A 9,603-nucleotide genomic window follows, 5' to 3' on the forward strand; every position below is an offset into this window, starting at 1 on the left:
AATGGCGGTCTGTTAGAGTTCTTAATAAAACATGTGAAAATAATTATATAAAACGAATGAAAAGGAGTGCAAATCCTTTACAAAATTGTACTTTTATATACCTACTTAGGTGTATTCACATCACAATTATTCATAAGAAACATAACAGTTCCACGTGATCATTAAGCCCTCCTGGGGCTGATGTACCAAGTTTTTTGATCCAAAAAGTCTCTTTGCGTGCTAGATGTGTGTTGAAGTCTATACCTGTGGTTGGGTGTAATTTTTCAAAATAGTGAAACTTAGTTGTGGTATGGTGTGAACAGTGTAAACCCAATGTGTGGCAAGGCATGATTTGAAGTTTTTATTGCGTATGGTGCTTTTGTGTTCAACTATTCTTGTTTTGATTTTCCTGGAAGTCCTACCTACATAAACTAGCCCGCAATGACATTGTATTGCATAAATTACTCCCTGCGTGTTGCAATCAGAAGAATGCCTCAATGTTACTTTTTGTCCTGTGTGAGGGTGTGAAAATGTGTTACCAACAATAACATTGCCACATTGTCCACAATTGTGACATTTATCCATTCCTTTGTGGGTTTGCTTGATGTGGGGACGTCCTGGTTTGAGGAGTTCTCTTAGATTCTTAGTTCTGGTGTGTGCAAATAAAGGAGGACCATTATACACGTCAGTGAAATCCGTTTCTTGTGCGATAATCTCCCAACGTTTTTTGATGACTTTCTTAATTTGTGAATCTTGTCCAGAGTATTTTAAAACAAATACCTCACGTTGCTCCTTCTCTTTGTGTGATGGAAGTAAAAGGTCTTCACGTTTTTTGCGAGCCACTATGCTTTCTGCTTCAGAAAGTACTTCATCAGGGTAACCCCTTTCTTTGTATCTCAATTTTTGTTCTTCTGTGAATTTGATACATGTTGGTTCATCTGATGTTATCATTTTAATCCTGATAAACTGGGACACTGGTAAATGTTTTTTGAGTGAATATGGATGTGCACTTGTGAAGTGCAATGCATTATTAACATCTGTAGGTTTTTGGTAGACTGCTGTTTGGAAACCTGTCAGTGTTCTGATGATTTCAATGTCTAAAAAGTGAATTTTATCAGTTTGAATGTTGAAAGTAAACTGTATTTTCGGATTGCACTGGTTGAGATCTTGGATACAAGATTCCAAAATGTATCGTGACCCTTTCCAGATGACTAGAATGTCGTCTATGTATCGCAAGAATAAAATTGCATGCTCTTGCCATATTGGGTTTTGAAGGATGTGTTGGTATTCGAAGTATGCCATAAAGGTATTGCGTAAGCTGGTGCCCCCGGAAATCCCATGGACGTGCAGCACCCACCCGCGGCTGTTGTGTTGTGATGATGCTACTTGGCCATTAATGTTGGAGGCGAGCACACATCCATCATCTCTGCATTGCATTTTCCTGAGATGATAAACAAGGCTTATAGTCAGATGCCTTTATATATTCTTTTCCTGTCAGTGTGGTGGTGCACATACAAAGCAGCTCTAACAGTGTTTATTCTTTGAGTATAATCAATGTCTGCTTTAATTCCCTGGGACTCGGAAGCACCATGTACTAGTTAGAACGTATGCATCATTAATGCAAACCGATATTATGCAACGCATACCGTGGAATAGCAATGTATTCACTAGTGCGCCCAGGTTCGATGTGTGTTTATCTCTTGAATAAACACTGCACCGGAAACCCTGCCTCCCGAAAACCAGAGGTTGGATTTACGTCCGACCATGATGGACAGTGCACAAAATGTGATGTAAATGCCCAGTCAATAAGGTGCCTAGACCCCATAGGGTTTCTTTGATGACAGTGTAGCGAGCCTGCATATATGCCCGTGAAACATGCGTTTTCGTGTGCTCCTCGGTGAAAAGCGAAGTAGCTGGGTACTTATGAGGCTGCATTCAACAGGGCCTTTAATATGACGTCACTACAATATGAAAGCCTGAGTTGCGTCAGGAGTGTGTGTGGCAGCAGAGAATTGTTATTACTGGAGTATGTTCTCCGTTGCGCTTAATATCTTTAATGGTCGCTTATTCGGCATCATTTAAAACTTTCGGTGTGCCTGCGTTTTGTGAATAAACATTTTTTGTTGTTGTAGCTTTTCCCTGCTTACAGACTTGTTCTCCATTGCAATGAAAGGTTATTAGGAAATTAACCCTTAGAATGTGTTCACGTCCTTCGTGTCTGTTCCCAAATGTTGGCACATAGCCATGTATGCAAACAGGATTGGCAGTGCTAGCGCTGGGCCGCAGGCGCTGATTCAGGACAGTGGTCAAGCAATACTGTGCCCGAACGCGGAACTCAGAGGAAACTGGCCAAGGTTTTTTGGTAACTCCGCGGAATTCTGTGGAGTCGACCTCAATGAGCTCTGCCAAGGCCTAAATCACTCAAATGCAGCACTAACCAACAGGAGGTGGAATTAACATACCCTACGAAGAAGTGGAAAATCAACAAAAGATTACCTGCAAAACTGTAGTATATGTTATCCTTTGCCCTTGTGTACATAGGAACATCCATCTACCATGTAAAAAAATGCATATTAGAGCCCATGAGGGCAATCACTAATGATGGCAGAAGCTATTGCACTGCCCAACATTTCAATGAAACACATGAATTGGATTGGAAAAAAGTGAAGTACTTTGCCATTGATTTGATAGCCAAAAACCTAAAAGGAGGCAATAGAACATTATTTCTTAGAAGATTAGAGTCCAGATTCATTCTGGAAGCCGGATGTCTGGAACCAAAAGGGATACATTTGGACAAAGAACTACATGTACATTTATAAATCTTTATAATTAGAGATGAGCCTCCACGTTGAGTTTTGGGCCGTTTTCCTGCCGCAGGGACTAGGCCAACCCACACATGTGAGGTACCATTATTATTGGGAGACTTTTGGGAATGCTGGGTGGTTGGAAGTCTGTGGATCCATGCAGATTCCAGAACTTTCCATCACAGAAATGTGAGGAAAATGTTTTTTGGATCAATTTTGAGATTTGCAAGGGATTCTGGGCAACAGAACCTAGTGAGAGCCACACAAGTCACCCCATCCTGGCTTCCCATGGGTGTCTAATTTAAAAAAATGTATAGGTTTGCTAGGTTTCCCTAGGTTGAAGCTAAACTAGGGTTCAAAATCCACATCTAGGCACTTTGCAAAAAAAAAGCCAATTTTCAATGGAAGAATTTGATGTGTCCATGTTGCGTTTTGGGCAGTATCCTGTTGTGGACACTAGGCCTACCCACACAAGTGAAGGAGCGTTTTTATCAGGAGTCTTAGGGAAACACAGAATAGTAGAACACGTGTTATTACCAATTGACTTTCTTTGCATTTCTGCCTTCCAAATGTCGGGCAATTTTGTAAAAAAAGGAGTCATTTTAAAATTGACCTCTAATTCACATGCTTGTATGGGTACCCACAATTTTGGAGATGTGCAAAAAAAACACCTATTATAAACTCTATATTTTATTCCCATTTTGGAAATATATTGGTTTCCTTGGTACCTATTTTTCACTCTATATTTTACCAAATTAATTGTGATACACCCGGTACACAATGAAAAGCCATTGTATGGCTCAGCTCAGTTATTGGCTCTGGGTTCCTCAGATTCTTGGTGAGCCTACAAGTCCAATATAGCACCACAACCGGAAGAATGCAATGGATGTAATGGCAAATTACTTTAAAAAATCTGTCATGTTTAGAAGAAGTTACAGGTGAAAACGCTGGCACAAAGGCTGGTTTTTAAACTCAATTTCAATATTTTCTATTTTTAACTGTTAGTTTCTATAAATGAAATCTTTGAAGGATCTATACAAATGACCCCTGGCTTGTGTTTGGAATCTGTTCCCTACCTGCGGACCTGCTACACATCAATTTGGTCACTCCGCCGCTCCTGGGGCTCCTGGGGCCCGGACACTGCGGGTCTCCCCTGACGCCGCTTCACTCCATCGCGGCCGGGACAGGGGGAGACTACAGCTCCCAGGCTGCAATGCGCCCAATTTCCTGCCGTGTTCGCGCCTGGAGGCGCTTAAAAGACCGAGGCTCCCTCGGTGGAGCGGGGGCTTGTGTTTGGAGTCTGTTCCCTACCTGCGGACCTGCTACACGTCGATTTGGTCACTCCGCCGCTCTCGGGGCTCCTGGGGCCCTGACGCTGCGGATCTCCACTGACGCCGCTTCACTCCATCCCGGCCGGGACAAGGGGAGACTACAGCTCCCAGGCTGCATTGCGCCCAATTTCCTGCCGTGTTCGCGCCCGGAGGCGCTTAAAAGACCGAGGCTCCCTCGGTGGAGCGGGGGGTGTGTTTGGAGTCTGTTCCCTACCTGCGGACCTGCTACACGTCGATTTGGTCACTCCGCCGCTCCTGGGGCTCCTGGGACCCTGATGCTGCGGGTCTCCCCTGACGCCGCTTCACTCCATCGTGGCCGGGACAGGGGGAGACTGTAGCTCCCAGGCTGCATTGCGCCCAATTTCCTGCCGTGATCGCGCCCGGAGGCGCTTAAAAGACCGAGGCTCCCTCCGCGTTGCGGGATGCGCGCGGGCGGCGCCGGGCTAAGCCCGGGCGAAGGGCGGGCCCTCTGAGGCCCTCTGAGGCACAAGGAGGCTGGGCTGGGCCACGCTTATCGGCCCCAGGTCTTCGCTGCCGTCCCCTGTTACTTTGGACACTGTGAGATTGTTTAAATTAATAGAGCTTGTGTGATTCTATCACAGGATAAGGAGCTGATTTACCCCTTACTACTGTTGTGTGATTATTTTTCTGTCTAAACACTATATTTAGTCTTTTATAGGCCTCTGTGTCATCATTGAAAATGTTGAAATCCACAACAGGCAAAACACTTCCTGTAGCTGCAACTCTAGATAATTGTAAGTAAAATTAACAGTGAAAGACGTAAATCATTGGTGCCGGGGACTAGTTCCATTTCATTGTCTAGCTCGCCCACTGTATTGTCTTCTCCTATTCAGGGTGATAGCTGTAGTACTGATCAATATGATGTGATAAATGTGGCAGATTTAGCTCTGCCGCCCCCTGAATTAGTGCAGGATCAGGAAAATATGGCCGACCCAAACGTCATCAATGATGCTCCACCAGACCGTTCCCCAGCCCCGGTAACACAGCGAGTGCTGAGATCTCGCAAGCTGACACAAAATAAACGGGGGGTGGCCGTAACACGAATAAAAAACCAGACCCGCCACCTACTAGTGGGGAAAGCCTAAATGAGGCCCCGGCTAATAATGCTACTATTAAAATAAATTCAGAGCAAATAGACTGCCTGATTGGATTTTTAGAGGCTAAAATCACCAAGATAGTTAAACCCCTTGTGGCCATAATTGACACGTTGTCTGCAGAAATTGTGAGATTAGGAAACCTCCTGGGACCCCGGAATGATATAATTGTAAGCAATAGCAATGCCGATAAGGGCCTTAGGGCTAACAACGAGACACCAAAGCCCACCAAGGAAGGACCCAGTTTAGTAGAACCAGCAGTTGCTGTATCCCTGGCAACTGCGAGTAAAACTCCACCACCAGTCACATGTATAGGGAGTAAGAGAGGGCCGGCAGTGGTAAAGACCAGTCGCACGGTCAGTGCACAACCCGATTTACCTCCTGAATGTGCCCCATTTGTCGCAGTGTTGACAAATGTTCCACCCTTAGTAGAGGGTAGTCTGTCTAATAAGCCAGAACCCCACGAATCCCTAAAGAATAAAACTGTATCGTGGTTGAATAGAGAGTGTGGGTTCCCGGTTGGTCTATCACGACAGATACTAACCACCAGGAGAGTTTCATGGATAGGACAATCACATAAGAACATAAGGGGGGATTGTGTCATTATAAATTTTAGTAACCCACTTCTCGTTAATAATGCTTTGCTAAGAGCTTCCTCGCTGCCACATACTGATCAGGGCATTACACTTCGTCCACTGGGATATTTTTATAGACATCTAACTCAGCAGCCCATTAATGACTTATGTGAGGGCAGAGGAATTGGCACTGTAGGGGTTACCGGCCACGGGGTTGCCACGTTCAATCGTTATCAACCCCTGAGTGATCTAGATTTAAATGATTGACTTGAATATGGCCGGGACCAGCCCACACCTGCTGTAGAAGTTTCTACATTGATTGTGGAGGAGGAATGTGGGTTAATTGGAGACTCAGGGAGCCCTTGTGTGGGTGGTACCCCAAATGTTATGAACACAGAGGGGGTTGCCCAAGGTGGTCCCACTGATGGTATGGTGGCAGTTAGGGCCCCAGGTATAGGTACGAGGGTCCTTAGCTGGAACATTGCTGGGCTGAATAGTAAAGCAAATGATGCACAATGGAGGGACTGTTTGACAGACTGTGAAATTATTGGGTTACAAGAAACCTGGGACACGGAGAACACCTTTTTTTTGGATGGGTATGCGGCTTTTTGGTCTGCAGCAGTTGCTTCCCCCATGGGGAGGGCAAAGGGTGGTCTTTTAACCCTCATCTCATTAAAACTTGAGGGGGTTTATTCAAAAGTGGAGACAGGCACGCCTTACTGCCTTGCAGTGGAAATTTTAACAAAACTAACTGGGAATTGGCTCATTGTCAACTTCTATAAATCCTTTGATAAGAGTTTTTTTTAATGAACATTTGGTCAGTCTTTACGATTTTTTGGAATCATATAATGTTAATAGTACGAATCATTATTCGGTTATTATACTTGGAGATTTTAATGTTCATTGTTGTAAAGGTAACTGTTTTGTTTGGGACAGTTTAGGTACAGCAAACCAAGATAATATTCATTTTGAACACACCCGTCGGGATTGTATTTAGAAGATTTGGTGGTAGGTAATGATTTGATCTACCCCACCAAATTTACAGGAGATATCCCAACCTTTAAAGGAAGAGGCTCTGGGTCAACTATTGATTATATTTTTGTGAGTGTAAACCTAGCAAGTAGGGTTAGTCAGTATAATGTTAGTTGGTCCCCCTATGGAGATCATAACCCAGTAAAGGTGACTCTGACAGATGATCTAAGGAAAAAAGTGAAACCCAACCTGACTGCTGGAATCCATGACATAAGGCCCATTGATCACGCACGACGCCTGAAATGGTGCAGCGTGGTGCCAATGGACTTCAAGAAAAATTTGCTGGGAAAGGTTGGGGACCACATGACCACTTGTCTGAAAGATGGTGTCATAGGGGATGAGGTCCTAGCAGCCTATGGCAGAATCTGTACCCAGGTCGATAGTGACCTTAAAAAAGTAATTAAGGGGCAACCCAGGGACGGGGAAAAATGGTTTGACCACAACTGTTCAATAGCCCAACGGAAGTTGATGGTAGCTCTGAAAGCTGATTTGCCCGACAAAGCGGAAATTGCCGCCCTTAGGAATAATTATAAAAAAGCTCAAAGAAAACGAAAAAACGAAATTAGGCAGGAAGCCTGGAACGAGCTTTTATCAATAGATGTAATTAAAAATAGTGCTAAGTTTTGGACTGTGATAAATAAGCCTTTTTTCCAGGATAAAAGTAACAGCGAGCTTGATTGCGGTATACAGGAAGAAAAACGGCACACTCATTTTAAACAGGTTTATGATGGAAATGGGACGTTGGATGGCCCAGTCTTAAATATGTAGAAATATTCTTTGACCTTCACTGAATTAGAAGTAACACATGCCATTATGCAAATGACAAGTAATAAGGCTCCGAGACCCGATGGTGTCCCGGCAGACCTTTTTAAATCAGATGTAAAAACCTGGTCAAAGATTTTATATAATGTCTTTGTTAACGCCTGTCAATTGGGTCTACCCCCGTCATGGGCACGATCTGTTATTATACCCATTCATAAGAAGGGTAACAGAGGTGATCCGAGCTGTTATCGCCCGATATCCCTAATTGACTCTTCTGTGAAAGTATTGGGTAGGGTGGTCCTTGGCCAACTGACTGGCTGGCTCAAGGAATCTGGAACACTCTCTATGGCCCAGTATGGCTTCAGAAAAGGGATGGGTGTCAGGGATGGTCAGTCTAGTTCTAGGACCCGCCCCGTAAAGAGAAGAGGTCTCTGTTACCTGTGTTCCAGGAGGCGTAGGGCCATCTCTATCAGGCAATTGACCTTGCTGCTGCCAAGATTTGTCCACTCTCAGATCGCGGACTCTCAAGATGGCTGCCATTGAGGTGCTGAGGTTGGCGGTCTAGTGTTTCGGACAATTTTCACTTCGCGGTTGCTTGGCTCGCGCTCACCCTCTGTGAGGCGCACTTCAACCGTCAATTTTGAGGAGAGCAGTCCGTTTTCGTATTTGTGGTCCGACTCGTCTACCAACCTAGTTTAGTTTTTAGTCCTTCGGAGTTTTCTCTTGCGTTCCACTCCATGAAGAAGGGAAATATTCACAGAAGTTCCAGCAGCTTCATTTCGAGACAACGTCCAAGTTCTGGTGAGAAGTATCTGTAGGGTTCTTGTGAACCGAGTAAGTTCGTATAATTACCCATCTGAGGACAGACCCCTTTTCTAAAGAAGGTACATATTTTCCTGACAAGAAGTAGTCTTGGATAATCAACCAGTAGACATCAAGAACTGTTTCTTTGTAGTATAAGGTTCCAGAGGTGAAAGGAACAGAACTTTATTTCCATATATGTATAGTTATGTGTATATATATATATATATAGATATAAGGGTACTTCCCAACCAAGGCAAAATGGACATACTGAAATAATATAGAACTCTTCCAAGAAAAGGAATTCATTCATTCATCATCAATAGTAGGAGCGTGAAGACAACTTCCTCTTTCTAAATCATATGAGAGAGGCTTCGCTACTGTGATACAGGTAACGGGGAGGTCAGGTAGTTTTAGACTCACATAAGAGGCTCTACAGACATTGTAACATCTACCATTAATATTTTGCAGGAGACAACTCTAGTCATATGCCAATAGCGAAGTAGAACTGCGAATACCAATGCAAGAAAGCATAGAGAGTGGCTAGGCACTGAAAACAGACAGGTATTTCAGAGAGAGGTTAAAAAGACGTAATATTAGATTTGTGTAAGAGTGTTGCATAATTTGACCCCTTGGGTTTTTAGGTCTCACAAGAGTTTCCAGAACAGAACCAGATCAAGAGACCCAGAGAAGCGAAGCAGTGCAGTCTCTCTTTTTCTCATCCAACTGCCCTTTCGCCCTCTCTGCTCCTAGCGAATACCTTTAAGTTGTTCGCGGAAGCGGGGTAGGGGATTGAGGAACTGTCATCTGCTCCTGTGGAACTTTCCAGTTTACTGTTGAGGTACTTGACAATGGGCACCACGGATCAATGCCTGAACTTGCAACTACTAATAGGTAAATATACGGTGGCAAAGAATGGAGCACTATTAGTAGCTTTTATGGACCTGTCCTCGGGCTTTGATCGAGTAAACAGGTCAAAGCTGTGGTCCTCACTCCTAACCTGTGGAGTAGACAAAAACATTGTCTATTTCTTAGCCGACCTGCATAGGGATTTATCTGCAACGCTGAGGTATGACCAACAGGGTAATTGTACGGAAGGTATACCCATATCAAATGGAGTTAGACAGGGGTGCATTTTGGTGCCCCTGCTCTTTACATTATATACCAATAACCTAGATACTGCCTTAATTGCCTCCTGTAAAGA

Source organism: Triturus cristatus, chromosome 7, assembly GCF_964204655.1.
Source record: "Triturus cristatus chromosome 7, aTriCri1.1, whole genome shotgun sequence".
NCBI lineage: Eukaryota > Metazoa > Chordata > Amphibia > Caudata > Salamandridae > Triturus > Triturus cristatus.